The sequence below is a fragment of the Lygodium microphyllum genome, chromosome 21 (assembly GCF_053477565.2).
Source record: "Lygodium microphyllum isolate KBCC chromosome 21, Lygodium_microphyllum_v1.1.10, whole genome shotgun sequence".
In the NCBI taxonomy this organism is placed as follows: domain Eukaryota; kingdom Viridiplantae; phylum Streptophyta; class Polypodiopsida; order Schizaeales; family Lygodiaceae; genus Lygodium; species Lygodium microphyllum.
This window is the reverse complement of record NC_141155.1, coordinates 44,659,875-44,684,689: the sequence shown is the minus strand read 5'-3', so window position 1 is coordinate 44,684,689 and position 24,815 is coordinate 44,659,875.

Below are 24,815 nucleotides of genomic sequence, written 5' to 3'. Positions count from 1 at the left end.
TGGGTATAAGGAAGGGGTTGCTCTCCTATATCTACTAACAGAGCGGAGTCTGAGTGTAATTGAGTTTCCTTTCATCAACTGAGAGGTGAGGTTTGAGGGACGTTACGACCATTGGAGTTAGGTATGTTCTCATTTCCCTATGCACACATGGGATGGGCTCCTCCGTCATCACTACACATATCATTCAGTTTGGTGCAATGCATGATAAGGCTCCCTGGCCTTCCTTCTTACACCTATGCCAAATGGGTTGGGACACACCGATGCACCATCAAACTGTGCACACTGGCATACTTCCTCTAAATCGTCCTTTCTATCGATTTTTAAACTGGGTGTGAGATATGGGTTTCAATCCTTCCCATTGAGTGACGTGAGTCATAGAGCAAGCTACTGATCTAACTGAGTGACTGTTGAGATTGAGTGATGTATACTTCACCATCAATAATTCCACTCAACCTTCCTAAAAAAAGCTAGCTCATTGGGTGTTGTTATGAGGCCCATGCCATTCTAGATGAGTGTGATGTGGTGAGCCATGGTACCTCCTATCAACAACTACGATCCTTTACATGTCAGTGATGGTTCACCTCAACCATCTCAAATTGGGCCAATTTTTCCTATCCCTACCCCTTTTGATTACAAGAGTTGGTCATGTTTTAAGTGCCGGGACACGTCCTTGCGCATCTGTTCTACATACCCTCATGGAAACATCTCTATTGGATCATTCAAGTATGCCATATCCTAATCTTCCCTTGATGAGGTCACTTCCATACTCTTTTCACTCTATCTTGGGGCCATTCCTTGTTCCTTTGGCTTTATCCTTTGTTTTGTCATTTTTCCATGATAACACACCCTAGATTCATTTTAATTAAAATCTAACCTTACTGTTGGGGTAAAGGCGCCTCCGTCGTGTGCCATCCCGTGTATCACTACACTGACAGTACCCGCCACTACACACTGCAGGTGGCAGGCACCCAACCCGTCACCGTCACACTTATTCTTTATTCTTTCAATGACTAGTGAATAAAGGAAGGCTCGGTCACACATTGTGACTGTTGGAGTTCCCATTTGTCTCTCTCTCTCTTTTCTTGCTCTTGCTCTCCGCCATAGCTCGTGCATGGTCTTTCGATCCTCTCATCCCTTTCAACTGGTATCAGAGCTTGGCTTCCGATTGCTCGAGTTCTTCTCGGTGCTTGCTTAGCTTCGCATCGACTCCCTTCTTGCATTGGATCTCCATCCCAGCAGCCATATCCAATCTCCCCGAGCGCCAGTCACTCCCCGGCTTCCCGAGCACCTTCCCGGCCTATTAAGGCACCTTCAAGGCATTGGTACTGAGGTATTTGATCATTCTTTTAGGGTTTTATTTCGGTCTATAGGTTGCAAATAGCAAGGACAGCCATGGCTTCAAACCCTTGAAGCTTATTCCCCTCATATTGTGCCTTACACCTATCAAGGCTCAAAGAGGCTTGTCATAGGCCTTTGATAGGCCCTTCTTGAGCCCCCCATTATCCCCTTTCAACCCACGTGGAGCAGCAGCAAGTTCAGCACCAACAGTCCAGATTGTGCCATTTTTCCAGGCTGTTAGCTCTCATCTACTTCAGCTCCACACTTGGCCATTGCTTCTTGCTCTCTACCTTGATCAAGAGGGCTATTAGACTTCATGTTTGATGTCAATCAAGCTTTGGGCATTGGTCTTGATCATTCGGGGCTGATTTCTTCAGATTTGAGACTATCATAAACTGTCATAACAGGCTGAAAACAGGGGAGCAACATTAGCATTAGCATTTGTTGCTTACACTCCATTCCGGTTGTGCTATTTGATGCCCGTATGCGGCCTACTTGATGCCCGAATGTCTTGGGAATGTATGCATTCGATCTGCCCATGATTTAGCATTGTTGTTGGGCTGGAAATTGACAGTTTTGGACTGTTTAGAGCTGTTGTACATGAGCTGGCTGAAGCTCATTTGTCACATGTATTGCTTCTCTATCGATACCGGATGTATGCTATGGGTTATGCCATGATGTATTACACTTTGGGAATCGACTTCGAACTCATGATCGTGATTCCAGAATGCTTTTGAGCATCGCATTTGCTCCGTTGTTATTGGTTTGTCATTGGCAGTTTGGTCGACTTGACTGGCATTTGGGCCGCTTATGCCTATTGTCTGTACTTGACGGATAAGCTCTATGCATTACATGCTTTGGTCCGTGGTTGATGCCTCTTAGTTCATCCATGCTTGACAGATATTTTGGAGCTCTGATTTGGATGTTTTGAGCACTTCTGACTCACAGGGATATTGACTTTGGGTTGCTACTGGATGTATTGACTTGACAGAGATCTTGCCATTGGGATTATGTCTTGCTCAGTGGTTGCTACAACAGTTGCTTCATGTATGTCATGCTCTCTTGGATGTGTCTGATGCATTGACTTGGTCACTTGTCACTGGTACTTTGTCTTGGGTTGTTTGAGCTCTTTAGCTCACCTATACACCGTTTGTACCAGTGGGAGCATAGTGTATGCATGACCGACTTTGAGCAGTTCATGTCTTGGAGCAGCTTACGACTTTGAGCATATGTTTCTTTTGAGACTTTGGGATTACCCTCCGACCTTTGGATGTTGCATTGATGTATGTCTTGGTCTCCAGATTGCTTATGAGCTGAGTCTCTTGCTTTGGATTTGCTTTCATTTTGAGCAGACACCTATTTGTGTCAGGTTTTGGCAGTTGCAGCTACATCTTGCCTAGATTGTCTAGGGATGTGCCTCTTACTGGCAGATGCTATTTGACATGTCTCAGTGTTAAGCTCATGTATTTTCACTGTCATTTGGCTTTGCTTTGTCCTTTTCATGCCGGCTTTGGACCTAGCACTGTCTAGTTGACTTTGGATCCAGTTTTGGGATAGTTTGCTCTCATTATTGCAGGTCTGCAATTTATTACAGCAAGCATTTATTGGTGGACTGAGCTGTATTTTTCATGCTGAAATGTCCTGATTTGGTGTACTGTACCTCGTACTTGGTGGGCAGCAGCTTCTCAATCAGTTTCCTAGTCATTTTGCCTTGGATTTAGTGGTTTTTTGGCTATTTACAGCAGAAAACAGCAAGCAGTTTTGAACTGTCTCTGCATTTACAGCCTGCATTATGGCTTCGTCTTCGACTGATAATGCCATATTTAATATCACAAAGTTGGATGGTACCAACTATGGCTATTGGAAGAGCCAGATTTGGCAGGTCTTGGTGTAGAAGAACCATGTAAAGCCACTTCGATTGAGCGGGCAGCAGCCTACAGATATGAGCAATGATGACTGGTTTGACTTGGATGCATACTGTAAGTCCACAATCATACTCTCTCTGACTGAGCAGGTTCATTACAATGTAGTGGATGAGGCACAAACCGCATGGCAGTTATGGAAAAAGATCAAGAATCTTTATGATAAGAAGAGCTCGGCTAGTCAGATGTATTGGCTCAAACAACTCATGGATCTGCCCATGAAGGAGAATGCGACGATGTCTGCTCATTTGAGCTAGTTCCATGTGATCTTGAAGAATCTGACATCGCAGGGTATCACATTTCCCGATGAGGTGACCCCACTCTTTTTGCTTGGGACTCTTGGAGAGTCGTGGGATGTCTTTCGTACTGCCTTATGTGCTCCTATTGAGCTGAAATTGTCTGATGTAGAGAGTGCTCTTCTGCAGGAAGAGATCAACAGGAAGAACTTGGATGCCTCTCATGTTTCTCATGCTTTGACAGTTAGAGGTAGGAATGACAGGAATGACCCTGGGAATGGCCATGGCCGTGACTCTCAGAAGGGTCGGTCCAAATCTCGTGGAAAGTCGCGTAGTAAGTCGCGTGGGCGCAACAGTAATGTCATTTGCCATCATTGTGGGAAAAAGGGCCATATTAGACCACAGTGTCATGAGTTGCGCAATGAGAAGCGCAAGGACAAGGGGAAGGATAAAGTGCAGGAAAAGTCTTATGATCTCAGTATTGTACCTGCGAAGTCCAGTGTAAAGATCGAAGAGATCAATGTTACACAGACTGAGGAGCCATTTGACGGTGATGAGTTTATCTTGGCAGCTAGTTCATCTGACAGCTCACAGTTGACTGAGACTCCTAGCATATATGTACAGTGTTGGCTTTTAGATTCAAGCGCGTCTTTTCATGTGACACCTTATCATGAGTGGTTCCACTCCTACCGCACTGTATCAAGGTCAGTCAGGCTTGGAGATGACAGGTCTTTGGCTATTGTGGGCAGTGGTGACATATAGTTGTAGTTTTCCACTGGTAGTTCTTTTGTGCTCAAGGATGTATGTCATGTACCTGCGCTTACGTGCAGCCTTATGTCTACAGGTCAACTGGATGATGCAGGGTTTCACATTGGTTTTGGAGACTCTACCTGGAAGATTACCAGAGGCAGACTTGTACTAGCCAAAGGTGCCAAGGCTGGCAGCCTCTATCCTCTTGTAGTGGATGGTCCTACAGTTGATCATGTTTTGTCAGTGGGTTCTATCCCACATGTATCACTTTGGCATGCCCGTTTGGGGCATATGTCTTTGAAGGGAATGAAAATGCTTTCTGGTTTGCAGTATCTTCTGCCTTTAGACTATGCATGTTTTGACTCATGTGATCATTGTCTTTATGGTAAGCAGAATAGGTCTACGCATAAGAAATCGGGTAGGCCATGCATGAGTGAGCCACACATGAGTGAGCCCTTGGCTTTGGTGCATTCCGATGTTTATGGGCCCATGCCTTGTATGTCTATGGGTGGCGCAAAGTACTTTGTTACCTTCATTGATGATTTTTCTAGGAAAGTGTGGGCTTATCCCATAAAGCAAAAGTTTGATGTCTTGGCAGTCTTTCAGCGTTGGCTTGCTCTTGTTGAGAACCAGACTGGGTATAGGCTGAAATGCCTTAGGACTGACAATGGGGGAGAATATGTCTCACGTGATTTTGAGCAGTTGTGTGATGACAGGGGTATTAAGCGTCAGTTGACCGCCCCTTACACCCCACCCCAAAATGGTTTGGCTGAGCGTATGAACAGGACTATTCAGGAGCGTGTGTGCTCTATGCTTAGTCATGCAGGCCTACCACAGACCTTTTGGGCTGAGGCAGTTAGTACGGCAGTGCATGTCATAAACCGATCGCCTTCTAGTGGTTTGGATTTCCAGGTTGCAGAGGAAGTTTGGGCTGGTAAGCCACCCTCTTATGCGCATCTCCGTGTCTTTGGATGTGAGGCATTCTGCCATGTGCCCAAGGACAAGAGGAGTAAGTTGGATCCAAAGAGAATTAAATGCATCTTTCTTGGCTATGGTGATTCAGGAGAGATGGGCTATCGCCTATGGGATCCGCAAGCATGGAAAATAGTACGCAGCCAAGATGTAGTTTTCCATGAACACAAAATGCATAAGCAGCCTGAGAAGGTGGTTGAGATCTGCAGAGTGATCTTTCAAGAGGAGCCTCGGGCTCCAGCACAGCCAATAGTATAGCCTACAGCAGTTCCTACACAGGGCCAGGGTGTTGGACAGGTAGTTGGACAAGCAGCAGAGCCTGCGATGAGACGGTCTACTAGAGATCGACGCCCACCTGATGGCTATGAGCCCTCTATGCAGTATGTCTTGTTGACGAATGTAGGAGAGCCTCTCACCTATGATGAGGCTATGCGCAGGGGTGACAGTCACTCCTAGGAGAGGGCTATGCAGTTTGAGATGGACTCCTTGCATAGGAATATGACTTGGGATCTTGTTGCCTTGCCTAAGGGCAAAAAGGCTTTGCCATGCAAATGGGTGTACAAGCTGAAAAGTACCCCTAGCCACCCCAAGCCGGCCTATAAGGCTAAGGCTAGACTTGTAGCTACGGGTTTTAAGCAGGAGCATGGAGTTGACTTTGATGAGGTCTTCTCTCCTATCGTTAAGATGACTACCCTATACTTGGTCTTGTCCTTGGTTGCGCAACTTGACTTGGATCTTTATTAGATGGATGTTATGACTGCATTCTTGCATGGGGATTTGCATGACGAGATCTATATGGAGCAGCCTAAGGGCTTTGCAGAACATGGCAGGGAGCACCTAGTGTGCAAATTGAAGAAGAGTCTTTATGGCTTGAAGCAGGCACCTAGGGAATGGTATCATAAGTTTGATGCATTTATGCAGTCAAAGGGCTACAGCAGGAGTGCTATGGATCCGTGTCTTTACACGAAGAAAGCCCGTGATGGCAGTTTACTGATTTTGGTACTCTATGTTGATGACATGCTGATAGCAGGGAAAGCTCATGCAGAGCTTGATGCTTTGAAAGCTCAGCTCAAGAAGAGCTTTGAGATGAAGGATCTGGAACAGGCTTCACATATTCTTGGGATGCGCATTAAGCGTGATAGGCATCAGGGGCTTTTGTATCTCTCACAGCGGGAGTACATCCATAAGGTCCTTGAGCGCTTCCACATGCAAGACGTAAAGCCTGCGAGCTGTCCTTTGCCTTCTCATATGAAGGTTTCACAAGCCGATTGTCCGCAGACAGATGAGCAGAGGGCTGAGATGACAAAGATCCCTTATGCATCAGCAGTGGGCAGTCTCATGTATGCCATGATAGCCACTCGTCCAGATATTGCGCATGCAGTTGGTGTTGTGGCGCGTCATATGGCTACACCTGGCAAGAAGCATTGGGATGCCGTGAAAGGTATCATGAGGTACCTGAAGGGCACTGCAGATATGTCTATATGCTATGGTAGCCACCAGGATACAGGGGTCATGGGTTACACTGACTCCAACTATGTAGGACATGCAGATAGTAGGAAGTCCACTTCTGGCTATGTGTTCACTTATGCTGGAGGGGCTATTTCTTGGATGTCCAGGGTGCAGAAGTGTATGGCTTTGTCTACCACTAAGGCCGAGTATATTGCAGCCACTGAGGCTTGCAAGGAGGCTATCTGGCTAGGCCGTCTTGGAATTGATGATGTTCATACACTGCATTCGGATTCTATGAGTGCCATTTAGTTGGCTAAGAATCCGGTCTTCCATGCGAAGACGAAACATATTGAGGTGAGATATCACTTTATTCGAGGTGTCATAGAAGACAGGTCTGTTGACCTTGTCAAGATCTCCACTGACATCAATCTTGCAGATCTGCTTACGAAAAGCCTCACTACTGAGCGCTTTGCCTTCCTTAGGAGATTGATGGGCGTTGGATGAGATGTTGCCTTTCCTCATCCCTTGTACCTATGTACATTTGTACTGTCTTTTCTTTTCTTTTCTCTCTCACTGGGGCAGATTCGCCTTTAAGTGGGAGGTTGTTGGGGTAAAGGTGCCTCCGCCGTGTGCCACCCTGTGTATTACTACACTGACAGTACCCGCCACTGCACACTGCAGGTGGCGGGCGCCCGTCACCGTCACACTTATTCTTTATTCTTTCAGTGACTAGTGAATAAAGGAAGGCCCGGTCACACATTGTGACTGTTGGAGTCCCCATTTGTCTCTCTCTCTCTTTTCTTGCTCTTGCTCTCCGCCATAGCTTGTGCATGGTCTTTCGATCCTCTCATCCCTTTCACTTACAACCCTATTTGTCCCTTTGAATTGGCCATTTTTCATTTTTACAACCCCCTGTTCCGAGCCACGATTCATGAGTTATTACTTTTTAAAGGATTTTCTCTAAATTTGACGTATTTCCATATCAACATGTCTTTCTTACTTCAAAACAGCAATCTGATGTAACAAACCTAACCTATACCTTCCCCTTTACATTTTGTATTTTTACTATTTATCATTCTGATGCAGGCTTTGTCCGTTATTAGCGTTTTCGTATTTTTGCGTGTGTTTTTGGCTCTTTTTCCATGTGAACCTAGCATAATCACCTCAGAATTTTGAGTAGATAGCCCTATTTAACTTGCTCCCTTTCCCAATTTCTCTTTTACCTCCATCATATTCTAATCCACCGATGTTATGTTATTAATTTTTCTGTGTGTTCTTGTATTCATTTTTCCTATTTTTTCCATGTGAACGTCCCTTAATTCCACCAAAAATGCATTTTGCCCTAACAACCATGTCCCACAAGTTTCCCCTAACATTTTTTCTTTTCATTGCGCTCTGTTCCAGTGCACGGATTTTCTCATATTAATTTTCTACTCCATTTTCATCTGTATTTTTGTCGTTTTCTCCATGCGAACATGCCCTAGTGCCCCCGAAACCACATTCTACCTTACCTATCCGGTCTCTCACTTCCTTGCGGACATCTTTTGTTTTCACTCTTCCTTGTTTCGACTGCTAGATTTTTTCGTATTAACTTTTATTCCCCTTTGCAAGTGCGTTTTTTCATACAAACGGGTCCTATCCCTATCAGAACTGCATTTTGATGTGATAGGCATGTTTGCATCTCATCTCAGATATTTTTATTTCTATTTGCCCTTCATTTTGGCCAATGGATTTTCCAGTCTAATTTTCGTGTGTGTATGTAGGTCCGATTTTCTCCTTTTTCACATGTGAACGCCCTCAATTGTCCCCGGACATCATGTTTCACTTTTTTGCTCTATTCCTCTCATCCTTTAACTTATTTTTTCGTTTTTTGGTCAGTCCATCCGACGCTCGATTTATTTGTTATTAAGTTTTTCATTAATTTCCATTTGGACGTTTTGCGTGTTTCCACACGAATGCTCGCATTTTTGTGGATTTTCGCGCATTAACATGTCCGTGATAATGTTCTTCCCCCGTCCGTACGTTTCAGCCACCACTGTGTTGACTTTGGCATCACAAATCTCCCCTCCTCCCATCTGCATTTGTGCATGAGACAAGGGGTGATCCTCATTTTTTTAAACGTAAAAAAAAAAACATCTATTAAGTAACTTTTAAAAAATAAACAAAGCCCCACATTCCTCCCCCTCCCTCCCCCCCCCCCCCCCCAACACCTCCCCTCTCCTCTGCATTATTCTTTTTCCTCGTTCCTCCCCTCTATCCCTGTCACCGCTCACCAAGCCCCCCCTTCCCCCATGTAAGGGCTTTGTAGCTATACCATGGCGTTATTACTAGAAATACCTATATGGGGAGTAGTAGTGACTCTGAGCCTTGCTTGGTTTCCACTCTACGTGTGATTCTCTATACCCAATGCTGAACCCTCTCATGTGTGGTGTCACAAGGGTGTAGTCTGAGGATGTGCCTATGTTGTATCGTTTCTTTGATTGAATAATACAAGAGTATACCTTGCTCTCACATATCATGTTACCTTTCTCTGCCGTGTTGAGTGAGTAACGAGTGCATGTGCATCACACTTGGTATCAGAGCAACTCTTGGTTGGAGTGAAGGAGTGCTCACAGAAGCATGAGAAAAGGATCCAGTGCCCCAAAGAAAACAAGTTGAAATGACCCACATCATGTCACCCCATGTTGCAACGCCCCACAACACGTCAACCCCTGTTGCGTCGCCCCACATCACATCGACCCATGTCACACCAACCTCGGCGTGACACCCTGGCACGGTGACCCCGACACCACCAGCCATCTAAAGACGTGATGCGGCTTCTCTACGGCACAACCACCACCCCAAAGGCGAAATGCGGCTTCCCCGCGTCGACAACCCCATCGACCACATGGAGGACGACAGCGAGAATGTACCCATCCTAACAATGGAAGAGAGGAAGAAGAGTAGAGGGCAAGAATGGAGAGTAGCCCAAGAGGAGAAGGTAGCCGGATTGGAGAAACAGTTTGAGGGCATGCTAGGCATGCTAGAGTCAATTTTGGGGACATGCAGATGAAGGAAGAGGAAGAGGAAATTAGAAGGAAATTAGAAGTGGAGCAGGGCTATAGAGAATGGGTGTTACAATAAGAAGAAGAGGAGAAAAGGCAGAAAGTACAAGAGGAGATGGATAGATTAGGGAGAGAGGAGACTTCTAGGAGGGCGCAAGATACAAGAAAAGACAAGGAGAAGTAGTAGAAGCAGGACAAGAAGAAGAACAAGAAGCACATCCATAGAGAAGAGGAAGATAATGATAGCTCAGAAGATGACTATGGAAAATTCAAGATGCCCCAACCCGCCAAGTACAAAGGAGAGAGAGATATGCTAGTTCTGAAGAAGTGGATCGCAAAGGTGGACAGATACTTGAAATATGCTAGGATCATCGAAGATAGAAAGGCAGAGATGGCAACCATCTACTTGGAGGAGGACACTGCTAGTTGGTACCTACTGGAACAAGAGCAAGGACATACCATCTTTTCATGGGAAGATCTCCAAGAAGAACTCAAAGGTTATTTCATTCCAAAGATGGAAAAGTTCAAGGTTAGAGAGAATGGAGAAACCTCAAACAAATGCAAGGGAAAATGAAGGAGTATGTCAGCAAATACAGGTATCATAGGCTTCATTGTAGGAGTAGATGGTATCAAAGTGGACCCCAAGAAAGTGGAAGCTGTCCAAAAATGGCCTATACTAAAGACTGTAAGGGAAGTGCAGGAGTTCCTTGACTTCACAGTATTTTGCAGAAGGTTCATCAAGGATTACAACCTCATCACCGCACCCCTATCCCACCTCACCAAAGAAGACAATACTTTTACATGGGGTAGTGAGCAACATGATGTTTTTGAATAGATGAAGAAATGCATGAGTCAAACCCCTATCTTGAAAGTCCCCAACTTTACCAAACCCTTTGAGATATGGCGTTGGGGGCATACTGGTGCAAGAAGGTCACCCCATAGCTTATGAATCCAAGAAGTTCACAAATGCTGAAACCAAGTGGAGCACACATGAGAAGGAAATGCTCACAGTTACCCACTACCTCAAAAAATGGAAGCACTATGTTCAAGATAAACACACAGTACTCTTCATCGACAACATGTCCCTCAAATACTTCCAATCCCAACCCAAGCTATCGGCCAAGCAAGCTCGCTGGCTAGACTTCCTAGCCGAATTTGACTTGGAGATAAAACACAAGCCTGGCTCCACCAACAGGATAGGAGATGCCTTGAGCTGGAAAGCTAACTTGAAAGCCATTAGTGTGGTCAGTAGTAACTTCATGGAGTTAGTGAAGGAAGCCTTGGAGCAGGACCAAGACATGCACGAAATTATACAAGATGTGGAAGTTGACAAACACCTCATGGAATGTATACCCTCAAGGAGGGAATCCTATTTGTAGGAAAACAATTGTATATCCCCAACAATGTGGAGCTGAAGAAACTCATCTTATATGAAATACATGATGGCAAACTAGGAGGACACAAAGGACAGAGCAAGACACTAGATGCCCTTAGGAAGCAGTTCTTTTGGCCCAACATGAAAGAAGAAGTGATTGACTACATCAAGACATGTCCTACTTGCCAACTTGTCAAGGCACCACGCTCTAAGCCAATTGGCTTACTTCAACCTATGGCAGTCCCTAGTCACCCATGGGATGTAATTATCATGGATTTCATTGTGGAGCTTCCGGAATCCCATGGATACACTATCATTTTTGTAGTGGTGGACTACTCCAAACAAGCCCACTCCATCCCTGCCAAACCACCATTGAATGCCAAGGAGGAAGCCCCGCCTCTTCTTTACTCATGTATTCAAGCAGCATGGCTTATCCCTAGCCATAGTGTCAGATAGAGATGGAAGATTCATGAGTGACATGTGGAAAGAACTCTTCAAGTTCCTAGAAACACAGTTGTGATTCTCATCATCCTTCCACTCTAAGACAGATGGGCAAACAGAAAGAGTCAACCAAAGGCATTGAAGATTATCTCAGGAGTTATGCTCAGGTGGACCAAAAGGATTGGGCTTTATACCTCGATGTGTTGGAATTCCACTACAACAGCTCCATCCACTCTGCCACAGGTTACACACCCTTTGAGTTGGCCACATGAAAAGAAGTTATCACACCCCTTGCCTTAGCATCTAGAGCGGCCAAAGTTGAAGATCAAGAAGCAGAGGAATTCTTGAAGAAATGGAGAGACCAGAATGCAATGGGGCCAAGCAAAGCCTCGAACAAAGAAAAATCACCATGACAAAGCAAGTCAACAAAAAGAGAAAGGTCGTACTCTTCACTAAAGACGACATGGTCCTAGTTAGCTCTAAGAATATGTCACTGACAAAGAATATGAACCCTAAGTTCAACCACCGTTGCTATGGACCCTACCACATCACTCAAGTGTTGAATGAAGTCACCTACAAACTCAACCTGCCAAAAAGTATCTGTGTTTATAATGGTACGCAGATCGGATGCTGTACGCTCGCGTAGTGAATGCCGGAAGGTCCCCACAAACTTCTCGCACAAACAATCCTCTTTGTATATGAGCCTCGGTCATCAAAGTTTATGGAATCCACGGTAAAACCTCACAGAATCCACTGTGAAATATGCCTCCTGGCATCATACCCTCGGGGTGGGATAGCAATTGACCTCAATTGCTATTAGCTCAATGTGGAGCTAACAGAGTGGGGAAAGCATTTAAGTCTCTAGCATACATCCATTGGGCTTCTTCTACAGGATGGTTCTTAAATTTGACTGGATATCTAGAATATCTTCAGCCAGTTCTAGTGGTCATAAAGTCAGTATCTATGATAGCTTCAGGTTCAAGTATTTCAGTCTCTTCTTCTAACAAAGGTGGGTTTTCATAAACAGGGTATACAGGTAATTGGCCTCTAAAGGGTCTTAGTAAACTAATATGAAATGTGTTGTGAATTTTCCAGTGAGGTGGTAATTCTAACTTGAATTCATTGTCATTAATTTTGTGAATAATCTTAAATGGTCCATAGAATCTAGGGGCTAATTTGACAACTAGATGTCTATCTACACTTTGTAATCTACATTTTTCTATTCTCAACCAAACATAGTCATCAATGTTGAAATTCATTGCTTGTCTTTTCTTATTGGCTTGCTTGGTATATGATTGCTGGGCTTTGGCAATCATGTCTTTAACCTCATCAAAAATAGTAATGTGCATATTAGCAATATCATCAGCACTCTGAATTCTATTTGATAAAGATGCAACAGGTGTAGACAATCTATAACCATAAATTACTTCAAACGGTGCTTTCACGATCTTTGTCTTTGGCTATTGCGGGATTTGTAATCTTTGAAAAATCTGTGTTTTAATCTTTTGCGTGTGCTGAAAATGGTTCAGCAAACATGCGTATGCGAACAATACCTTCCAATGAACAACTTTGCAGTTCGGAGTTTCTGCGCAGGAACAACCCTTCTATGAGTTTTGAACAGAAGTCAGTTTTGACTTCAGGTGACTTGTCTGACTTGCAGAGTTGCAGACTTATGTGACTTGCAGAGTACCAAGACTTGCGGAACTTGAACTTGGAGAACTTTGAAGACTTTAATAGTTGAGAGACCTTGGATGACTTAGAGGATTAAGAAGCTTTATGCTTCTTAATCAGTCATCATTTTTAAGGACATGAATATGTCCTCGGCGCAAATTTCGGTGCCCTGAACATCCTCTCATCCTCGTTGATCAGTCGTTTTGAAGCTTTGTTAAAGCTTCTAATTAAATTAAGCTTTGAAACTTTAAGATTTAAGCTTTTTAGCTTGGCAATAGATATGGCTTATCTTTGTTTCTTGACGACTTGAAGAAGAGAATGTAGGAGTGGTCCTCCGCTGCTGCAGGCCGGTCCTTCGCAATCTAATGATGGAAACAGAGGTTCTTGATCGCCAGGAATCCACCTGTATCGACCGTTCGCGATGAGATTGACCATAGAGCTTGATCGTTCCAGGAGCTCTGCCTTCGCACAAGATGGATAGCGATTGGAAGCTCTTGATCTCAGCTTCGCTTTGATACCACTGGTGTGCAGATCGGATGCTGTACACTCGCGTAGTGAATGCCGAAAGGTCCCCAAGAACTTCTCACACAAAGAATCCTCTTTGTGTATGAGCCCCGGTCATCAAATTTTACGGAATCCACCGTAAAACCTCATGGAATCCACCATGGCACGGAATCCACCGTGAAATATGCCTTCTGGCATCATATAATGCTTTTCATGCTCGTCCTCGACAACCAATGGGAACGGCACATACCAATGCTTCATTCCAATGGCCCCTTCGAAAGAAGCATTCCTCCGACACCGGGAACAAAAAGGATACCCTGAGTATCTCATCAAGTGGTGCGGGCATCCTCTCAAGGAAGCCACTTGGATTTCAAAAGTGGAGGTGTGTGAACGTGGCAAAGACGCCTTCGCCATCTGGCATAAGGAGAACCCCACCAATTCTTCCAATACCTCTTGAGCCTTCACAAGTAAATGGTCCCAAAATCATAGGCCCAGTAACGCCTCCACTCCTCAAATGTACTTGGGTCGAGGGTGGACTCGCATGGTAATCCAAGCAATAAACCCAAAGAGCCGCTACCTAGTCTAGATGGGTAGACACTAGTGAGCTTGCTAGAAAAAGCTGTGTTAAGACCCCCAAGTCCTAGTGCGGTAGACACTAACCAATCTGATAGCATAGACTGTGTTAAGACCCCGCAAATGTCTCACCAAGTCCCAGACTAACAGACACTAGCTAGCTTGTTAGCAAAAGTTGTGTTAAAACCGTGGATGAGTCGAAATAAATGCTACCCTTAGATTGCCAAGGACAACAATATATGGAGTAGTAGTGACTTTGAGCCCTACTTGGTTTCCACTCTACATGTGATTCCCTATATCCAGTGGTGAACCCTCTCATGTGTGGTGTCACGAGGGTGTAGTCCTGGGATGTGCCTATGTTGTACCATTTCTTTGATTGAATAATACAAGAGTATACCTTGCTCTCACATATCGTGTTACCTTTTTGTGCCGTGTTGCACTAGTGAGTAACGAGTATACATGCATCACACCCCTCCCCCCTCCGATGGTTTGGCACCTCCCCTCCTTCGCCACATGCCCCAACCTCCTTCCCTCCCCACCATGCCCGCTCGTCCCTAACCCTCCCCCTCCACAGTGCGTGTCAACTCCCCAAAACCACGGTCTTGTCCACCTGACTTGACCACCCTTACAGTAACCCCCCCTAATTTCCATATTTAAACATTAAAAAAACAAAAACCACACACACACACACACACACACACACACATACACATATATATATATATATATATATATATATATATATATATATATATATATATATATATATATATATATATATATATACACCCATTTTACCACAGTAGTAGCATTCAACATTGTTGTTAGCATTTTGCCCTCTTTGCCATCCACCACGACCTCTTTGGCTCCCCCTGCCTCTAGAGTTACCACGTCCTCCTCCATAGGACTGGTTTTCTTGAGTTTGTTGCATATTCTGATTTCTACCACGGCCTCCAGATCAGCCTCCTCTACCTCTGCCTCTACCTCTTCCAGCATTTGAGTAAAAGACAGCTTCTTTTGAAGTTCCTCATGAAGAAGATGCACCACCATTTCTCTGCTCCTCAGAAATTAGAAGAGCAATCAACTCCTCAAAATCAGAAAATCTTTCACGGATGGAAATGGATGTTCGAAACTGTGCATAATCCTTTCCTAGACCATTCAAGGTCACAGAAACTAAATCATCATCTTCCACTGGTGACCCAATGGAAGCAAGTGCATCTGCAATCTTCTTCACCTTCATGTGGTAGTCATTGATGCTCATACTTTCTCTTTGCACATTGTGCAACTCTTGCTTGAGCTGCATTTTCCTGGCTTGCGTATTTGTGCTATACATTTTTGACAAAGTATCCCATGCCTCCTTTGGCGTACTTGCATCCTGAATATGCACAATCATAGAGTCTGAAATGCTGATAGACAGCCAATACATAACTTTCTTGGCTCTCTCATGCCATGCTTTAAATGCCTGCATTTGCTGTTGATTGGGAACATCAGGAAGAACTGGTTCGTCTTTATTTCCTGCAACAAATTCCCAATATCCTTTTCCCATAAGGAAATTCGTCATTCTAAACTTCCATGCTTGGAAGTTGTTCTTGTCAAGCTTTTCAGTGACAATCTGTGAAAGAGAATCAGACGCCATTACAGAACACTGCAAAAAATTCTGTCACTGCAAAAAACACAGCTTCACCCTCACAAGGGCAAATATGCAAAACTGGCGAAAGTGGTATTTGACCACACAATCACTTCCTAGTGACAATTTTGCATAAATAGGAACCAAGGATGATTCTGTAACTCCCAATGTCTCTGCACACAAGCATACGATGCAATTTCTGTGATATCTTTTCACCGACCTGTAGAACAGTGATCGCACAGCATAAAACAGGGCCTTTTCTTGAGTGCGTGCAGAAAACTTCCGCCTCCAAAACAGGCCCCGAAATGGCCTCAAATAAAAAAACAGGGTCACGGAAGGCTAAATCCCCTGCCCGCAGCATATACTGCCCTCTTGCTTCACCGCGAAGGGCGTCTCAACCTGAGACAATGCACTCCTGCACTTTCCAACTATGCTACCTGCAGAGACTTGCTCCCAAACCAGAAAAATAAAAGCAACACTGGTCTTCTTACCAGGACACCGCGAACTTGGGTTGCTTTCTTGAACTCCTTACCACAAACAAGGCTCTGATACCATGTCAAGATTGTGGGAGAGAAGGAAGGAGTCTCACTTGTAGCTTTCTTGCTTGCACAATGGGGGAATACACACAGAGGTGGAGGCTGAAAACAGTTTTCCTCTTCTTAGTTGTGTAAGACAAAAAGAACTCAAGTACATAGAAATAGAAGAACCCTATATATGGGTCTCAAAACCAAACTCAACTAACTAAGGTGGCATACTAACTGAGCCACGAACTAGAGTAGATAAGGATAGCTGTCATCTAGCTATTATTCATGGGCGGTGTACCAACCGCATCTGCAACTGATAAGCGGGTGACATAAATGCACAACAGTCACGCTGGCATATCACGAGTGGAGCTCAATATCTCAACACTTTTCCTCTTTCTCATGTTGTCTTGTGTCCTTTTCATGGGTGGCATCTTCAACCTTAAGACTTGGATCATTTTTCTTCTTTCTATATGGAGACACATTTAAAATATTGAAATCCTTCACATTAGAAGGGGGACTGGCTCAAGGACCTTTGAAAACCTGTATCTCAATCTCCTGAGAACTATCATGTATTTATCCATAAGTGTAAGCATATGTGCATGAGTAGCACAGATATAAGAATCCTGGAAAAATTCAATAAAAAAATCTTATGTAGCCTCCTAAATATAGTTAAGAGTTGCCCTAGTCCATCTAAAACTATCAAGACTATGCTTGTCACAAATTTCTCTGATAAGCCTCTGAAAAGACAATTTTGGAATTGCATTATTCAAAGCCTTCATTGCACTTATGATCTCCTTTAGGCATCTAACATGCTATGAGAACCTTCTCCTTGGCTTTGATTTTCTTGTAAGTTTGGAAGGCTTGGCGGATTGATGAATCTTTGAAGCAAGACATCTAGGATCAACTTTCTACTTCCTTACAATGGGCTTAGTTCTAACCATCTGAAACATCCAAGAAAACAAATAATACATACAAATTAGGATACATCTCCAAATCTCTCATATAATGTTATCACTTAGTAGCATACAAACACTAATCACATAGTCTACCTCCAATTTCACTAAAACAATGCAGGTAAAAGGCGTATGAAATGCGAAGTGGCCTTTTGGACAAGAGAAACAAACACCCTCTCGCGTTTCACACATCACTTCTTTTTTGGATACATATTTCATCAAAGAAAATTACTATCATGAAGTTTTACAAATCTCACAATAGAACAGAGCTCATTCTGCAAATCTCACATCTTATTCTCAATGAGTTCAATCCTTGAAAGAAGATATATCTGAATGTTCACATCAATAATATTTAAATCTTATCCACCTAATTCTTATCAACATTAGTGAAAAAAAAATTATTCTTTTGTGTAATCAAACCCTTTTGATCCATGATTCTATTTGAAGAAACTTGCATTTCTCACAATGTATGAAATGTGAAATAACTCTTGTCCATGGGAAGAGCCATGACTAATTGTGTTTCATACATTAGGATTTTTTCGAGATTGTTTGGCAAGATTATTTTGCAATCTTCTTTAGCCGCCTTGTGCTACATAATAAGTTTGCACTATGACTGTTTGAGTTAGCGTTGTGTTAGTGTAATCGAGCATAGAAAGAGCTTTGTCTTCAAAAAAAATCTTTTGTGATTCAGAAATTAGGTTTAAAAAGATGGCTCCGCTTTTTAAAGGTAAAATATAATTCTTAGCATTTTTCTTTTCATTTTAAGTGTAGCTCCTTCGAATTAGTGCATTGTACTCCTTGAACAAACGTGTGGTGACCGTTGGCATCTACATATGACAACTCAGGGTCAGGCTTATGTTAATTTTTTTTTTACGTATTTTGTCTTTTCTTTGATGAACTATTTATCTTGTGAGCATCACAAGACAAACCAAGTGTATTCTGACAAAAAACCATTTATTCTCAACAGCAAGGATTGCAAATCTTAGGTATCAAACATTTTCTTGTCATTTTTTCTCTGCAATCTTGAATTTCGAGGAATTGAAGATGATCAAATTTGTAACCTTTCCTACAAAATGATTCATTGATGTATGAAACATGATATTACCATTTGCAAAGGGGTTTGAAAGTTTGTTATTGTGTTTCATGAGTCTTCAATGTCAAATAAAAACTGATCAATGAAACACGAAATTGCATGCCTCCTCTACTGCTCAAGTAGTTAACTCGCTTTTTATAAGGCATTGTATTTTGATCAATTAACCATGTGTGATATCTTAGAGATTTTGACATGTAAGATGAATGAAATAAGGTGTCATTGTTAAACATTGATATGTGCTTGTTGGTTTAAGAGAAGATAGATACATCAAGAACTTAGAAATTCTATAAGGGTTTTACTTAGTTTTTTTAATCAATATTGGTTTAATCTTGTACACATGTTAAACAATGGGGTTTTGATGTTTTAGATGCATTGTTTTGGACAAAGTTTTTGGAGCATAAAACGTGAATTCGTCAAGTTTTTTTGTCTAAGTGACATGTGAAATCTGATTTTATAAACTGGGAAGTGGTTTGGATCATTGTTTTTACATTTCATGAGTCATGAATTTAAAACATAATCTGATCGATGAGACACAGAATTTCATGCTTTCTCTGTTGCATAAAGGGTGAATTCACTTCATTAATCTTTCATTTATAAATCTCTAACATAACGAATATGTTAATTTTTCAAAATACAAAAGCAATGCTTCGTAGGTGTTGACTAAATTTTGGTAGCAACCTTTTTTTAGTCTTCTAGATATGAGCAAATGTGGATTGGTATATTATACCCCTAATTTTAATTTGTTGTTTTCTGGATTTGGTTTTGCGAGTAATCAGGATAACTAAAATGAAGTTTTTTTTAGAGGGAATGGAGGATATCTATGATGAAAAGCTCTTTGATTTTCTTCATGCAACTAGAAATTCATCTAGGCTTATTTATATCAGAGATATGCTCAATGTTGCCTTTGATCTGCAAGAACTCTTGAAGAATCTTGAAGATAAACTAAAAGATTTTAGGGAGTTTTATGATAGACATGTGGAAGGCCTAGAGATTGAGGGATTTGTCCATTATAGCGATGTAATGGTAGCTACGAATGCTGCTAGAACGACTTTGCAAACAAGTTTTAGCCTTATTGATGAGTAATTCAAGAAGTAGAAAGCAGATTTCCCTTTTCATCAGAATCAGTATCAATGTCTTCTTATATAGAAGGATGTTGGATTTCTTGTATATCTTCAATATATGGATAGTTGTTCTTCAAATATGATACAAGAGAAGAAGATAAAGGATATTGCAAGCAAATATAAGAAGTTGAAGAGAAGGGGAAAATGTTTCAAGAGGATATTGAGAACCAGTTAGTGTAGGGATTTGATGCTGCTTTGTTTAAAAGTGGGAACATTATAAAGGTGGAAGAAAAGGAGATAGAATTGAGTGCAGAGATTGAAACATGTCCTCTTGAATGTGTCCCAACATTTTCCAGTTATCTCATCAACAAAAAGAGATATGTATTGCTAAATGATATTCAACACCATTTTTATTTTAGAGAAGATTATTGCTTGGCGATCCTTGCAGCTTGGGGTTAAAATGATAAGAATTTTATAGATTATGAAGAGGAATTTCTAGCAACTCTTTATGTTGAAGGAGAGAATTTTCAAGACAGCTCTGTAGCCTTGCATTCTTGTATTAATCAAATCGTGGGATATGAAAAGGGGGGGATACCTACAAAGGAAGAGTTCTTACAAATTTAGTAAAGACTTGATATTGATAACATGGGGTATGAAGAGAAACTGAAGTCACCATTAGAGGAGAAACCAAAAATTTCAATAAATATATATGATGATTGAAACCCTAAGGTATGAAAGATAATTCTAAGATATCCATTGTGATTTATACTAGATTATGTTATGCATTAAAAAACACGTGTTTCATGAATGATAAAACACATTTCCCCTCCCAAATCTTTCATGTCAAAATTTTTCTTAAAAAGCCTCTTCACATGCTCCACCTCTTGCATATTATTATCCCCAACAATTTGATCATTCACATAAAAGGTAATCACAATTGTGCCTCTATCACTTTGATGCTTATAAAGCAAGTGAATTCAATTTCCAATGTGGAAACCAATATTGATAAAATACTATGCTATCTTGTCATGTGATGCTCTTGGTACCTATTTCAACGCATACAAGGCTTTATGTAGCCTCCACACACAACAAGGGTAAACCATATTCTCATAACCACATGTCTTCTCCATATATACTTCTTCTTGCATCTATTTACATCCCTTTAATGCAAGCCCTTTTGTTGCATCCACTACAATGATATCTCTTACATTTATTATCTTTACCAGTAGAGCAAATGTATCCTCATAATCAATTTTTAAGTTTGTTTGTAACATTTGGAAACCAATCTTGGCTTTCTATCTACTCACATATATGTGTTTTGTACTTTACTTTGTAAATCCACTTGTAGTCTATAGCTTTCTTCCTTTTAGACAATGGTACCAAATCCCAAGTCTAATTTACATTCAATACAACCATTTCTTACTCCATGACTTTCTCCTAATACTCATGACCAATAGCTTCCTCAAAATAAGTGGGCTTGACTGATTTTATAACGTTCACCATATATGCATAATAGTGAGCAACATAACCAGCATATGAAAAATTGTACATATGATACCTTAGTCTCATTTATCTGCACACTTCTAGGACACTCCATGATCCCTTTACATCAGCCCTTGTTTTCCCTACACTAGGTGTGCGAATAGTTGGGATACCAAACTCCTTATCTATACTTTGATTTGAGCCATCAGATTCACCATCTACGTGTGAATAGCTTGCAAAAACATCTAGCACACCAAGTGGCTCAACCACTTTTTCTTTTATATGTTTTCCATACTTGTAGGATTTTCTAAATAAACCTACTAGAAGAGGACTCTTCTAGCCCATTCAATGTCTGTGACTATGGAACCACAGATTATATAACAACTCTTTTTTTACATGATCCGTAATTATCTATTTTCCACTATTATAGAAATTACTCATCTCATCAAGTACCACATCTCTCCTCACCCTACCTTGCATGTAACTAGATTATAATACTTGTAACCCTTTTGCTCAAGGGAATAGCTAGCAAATATACACTTTTCAACTGTTGGATCCAACTTTTTTCATAGCTCATTAGGAACATGTATATATGCAACTCATCCAGTTACATTGACATGTGACAAATCTACTTTTTTCATGTAAACTTCTCTTTGGTATTAAATCATGCACTGCAACACTAGGAGTCATATTCATAATATGGAGTTATAGAGATAGCTTCATCCCATATTATAATGAGGCATGTTCTTCTCAACCATCAAGGCTTGTGCAATTTCTGTAGTGTGCTTGTTTTTCCTTATAACAACATCTTTTTGTGTGGAGTGTATCTACATGTAAACTGCCTTTATATTCCATGTTATTTTAAAAATTTACTGAGCTAATTGCAGTGGTAGTCTTCCCCTCCATTTGACCTCAAGCACTTAGTCTACACACCTCTTGTTCTCAACCAGATTTTTGAAGTCCTAAAAGTGAGAGAATAATTCACTTTTTTTGTCATGAAATACACCCATACCTTGTATGATCATCAATAAAGGTTATATAATACTTATATCCAATATTCATATAGCATTTCTAGAACATTACATATTCGAATGTACAAAACCACATATTCAAGAATTTGGAAACTTTCATAAAGTTTGGGAATTCCTAATGTGATTCATATTTGGACACATGGTCATATTTTATCCCCTTACTTGAAGGTGAAATTTTCCCTAAATACTATATAAGAAATTCCCCCAAGTCCCATTCTCAAATATGGGGTGAAGATTTAGCCACTTCGTAAAATCTTTACTCCTTATTTGAAAGTGGAACTTGGGAGATTCCCAAATTCTCTAATATGCTATTACAGAATCAAGTAAATACCTACTTTCATTTTTATCATGAGAAAATACATGCCTTGTCTTCCAAATTGGCATGCTTCATACACTTTTTGCATTTCACCCACTTTGAAATTAGACAAGCTCGTCACAATTTCATGTGGTTGCACATTCTTTGACTATTGCACATTTACAATCCTAATATATATATTCAAAATGTAGATATCAGCCACAATCCCTACACCTTATGCAAATATCATAGCCATCAACTAGGGTATATTTACATCCAAGGTAACCATCCTTCCCACATGGTTGTCTTTTGCAACCAATTGACATTCATTTCTAAGATCTTCTACCAAGTAGCCATGCTAATTGAAATTTACTTACAATTCTTGCTCAACCATTTGCCTAATAGAAACCAAGCTTTGTGATGTTAGATACATCTTGGACTTCAACTTAGCACTTAACTTTTCCATCTTGCATAAACAATAGAATACTCCCAACATGAGCAATAGGATGTGTTGTATTCTCACCTCTTTCTATAGAACATGAGCAATAGGATGTGTTGTATTCTCACCTCTTTCTATAGAACTAAGCATTTTAGGATTTTTCATTTCTCTAAAGTATTCCATGAGACATTATATGGTTAGAGGTACCTAAATCCATATACCATATATCATCATTTGTTATTGTTGATGCATCTATATTCACTATATTCATCATGTGTTGCATAACAGAAAAAATTCTCATTATCAATCTAATTATTCCTAATAGATGCATGATTATTTCTCCCATTTTTGTTATTTTCACCTCTTCTCTTTTTTGGACAATCATATACAATATGTCCTTTTTTACCACAATCATAGCATTCTATTTTATTATAACCTACGTTCTAAATGGCATGTCCTCTATGGCTTCTCTTTTTTGAACAATCATATATAATATGACCTTTCTGACCACAATTATAGCAACCTCTATTATTATAGCCGATGTTCTGAATGCTATGTCATTATGGCTACTCTTTCGTTTAGATTAGTCTCTATTACATGTATGCAATTGGGAATTTCCATACATTTTGAGAATCCCTAATACCTTTATTATTTGACTACATTGACAAATCTTGTTGTCTTGCTTAAAGGTGGAGTCTAGCCTAAATGCTATATAAGCTACCTTTCCAAATCCCACTCTCAAATATGGATCAAGATTTCGTCAGTGGTCAAATATTTATCACTTATTTGAAATTGGGACTTGGAAAATTTCCATTTTCTCTAATATGGTGTTCAATCATATTATCTGAAACACTAATGGAAAGTCAATAGATTTCCAATCACCTTGATTCCATTCCTTAAATACCTTAGCTTGCTCAAACATAGAATTTTCCTCTATTAACACTGGAATCGCAACATTATCCCCTTCAATATAGTCTCAATAACCTTTACCTGTAAAAGGAAATTGATCAATATAAACTTCCAACAATGGAAGTTATGCTTGTTAAGCTTGTCACTCGCAATTTGATTAAACCTATTAGATATTTAATATAACCCAAAAATTTGCTATTATCAATAACCTACTAATTTGAGGAAATTCTCATTCTACTGATCTTAGTACATAAGCATACGCTCAACAACACCTGTAATGTTGAGATAGTTTGTAAATATCACATCCAATAACTAGATTTTATTTGGAAAATGACATGGTTTGTACTATTCTTGAATGTTACTAGATTTGCATATGAATAGGCTCAAATTCCCAAAGAGAGGCCAAAATGCATCCACAGTGCGAATCTAATCAAACAGACATAGATCAAAGATATACACTCCCTCAAGTAATGCAAGCCTACAAAGACAGCATCAATTAGAGATCATATAAGAGAGATCTCCACATGTGTACTACATACATAGGATTTCTTGTAGACTTTTGTGCTTATAGCTCGTAACCCCTCAATTGGATGTTGATTTGCTACCACAAAAGATAAGAGAGAGAGAGAGAGAGAGAGAGAGAGAGAGAGAGAGAGAGAGAGAGAGAGCTTGAGCCCTTGCAAGAAAAAATACACAGAGAGAATGCACATAAGATAGGAAGCTAAAAACCCTAATCTTTCTTCTTCTTCTTCTTCTTCTCCACGAGCAGTTTACCAAGAATAAGAGAGAGTACAACGTAAATAATATACAAGTGGTTCATAGCATGAACACGCTAACTAGAAAGATAACTAGATAGATATTCTATAACTCAAGTAAATAGACTAACTAATGTCTAGTTGTAAAGTATCACCAGAATGATATGTAGATGCAGGTACCAACCACGTCAATTATATGAATGTAGAAATGGTCATCCCAACACGTGAGTGCTAGCTTGTGTTGAGCTTGATATCTCAAGGAATCTGGGCTATCATAATGTGGATAAATTGTTTCCTAGGTGGAGTCTTTGGAGTTAGTAGTCTTCTTGAATCTTCAAGATCTGCAAGTTTAATTTGCAAATCCTACATAT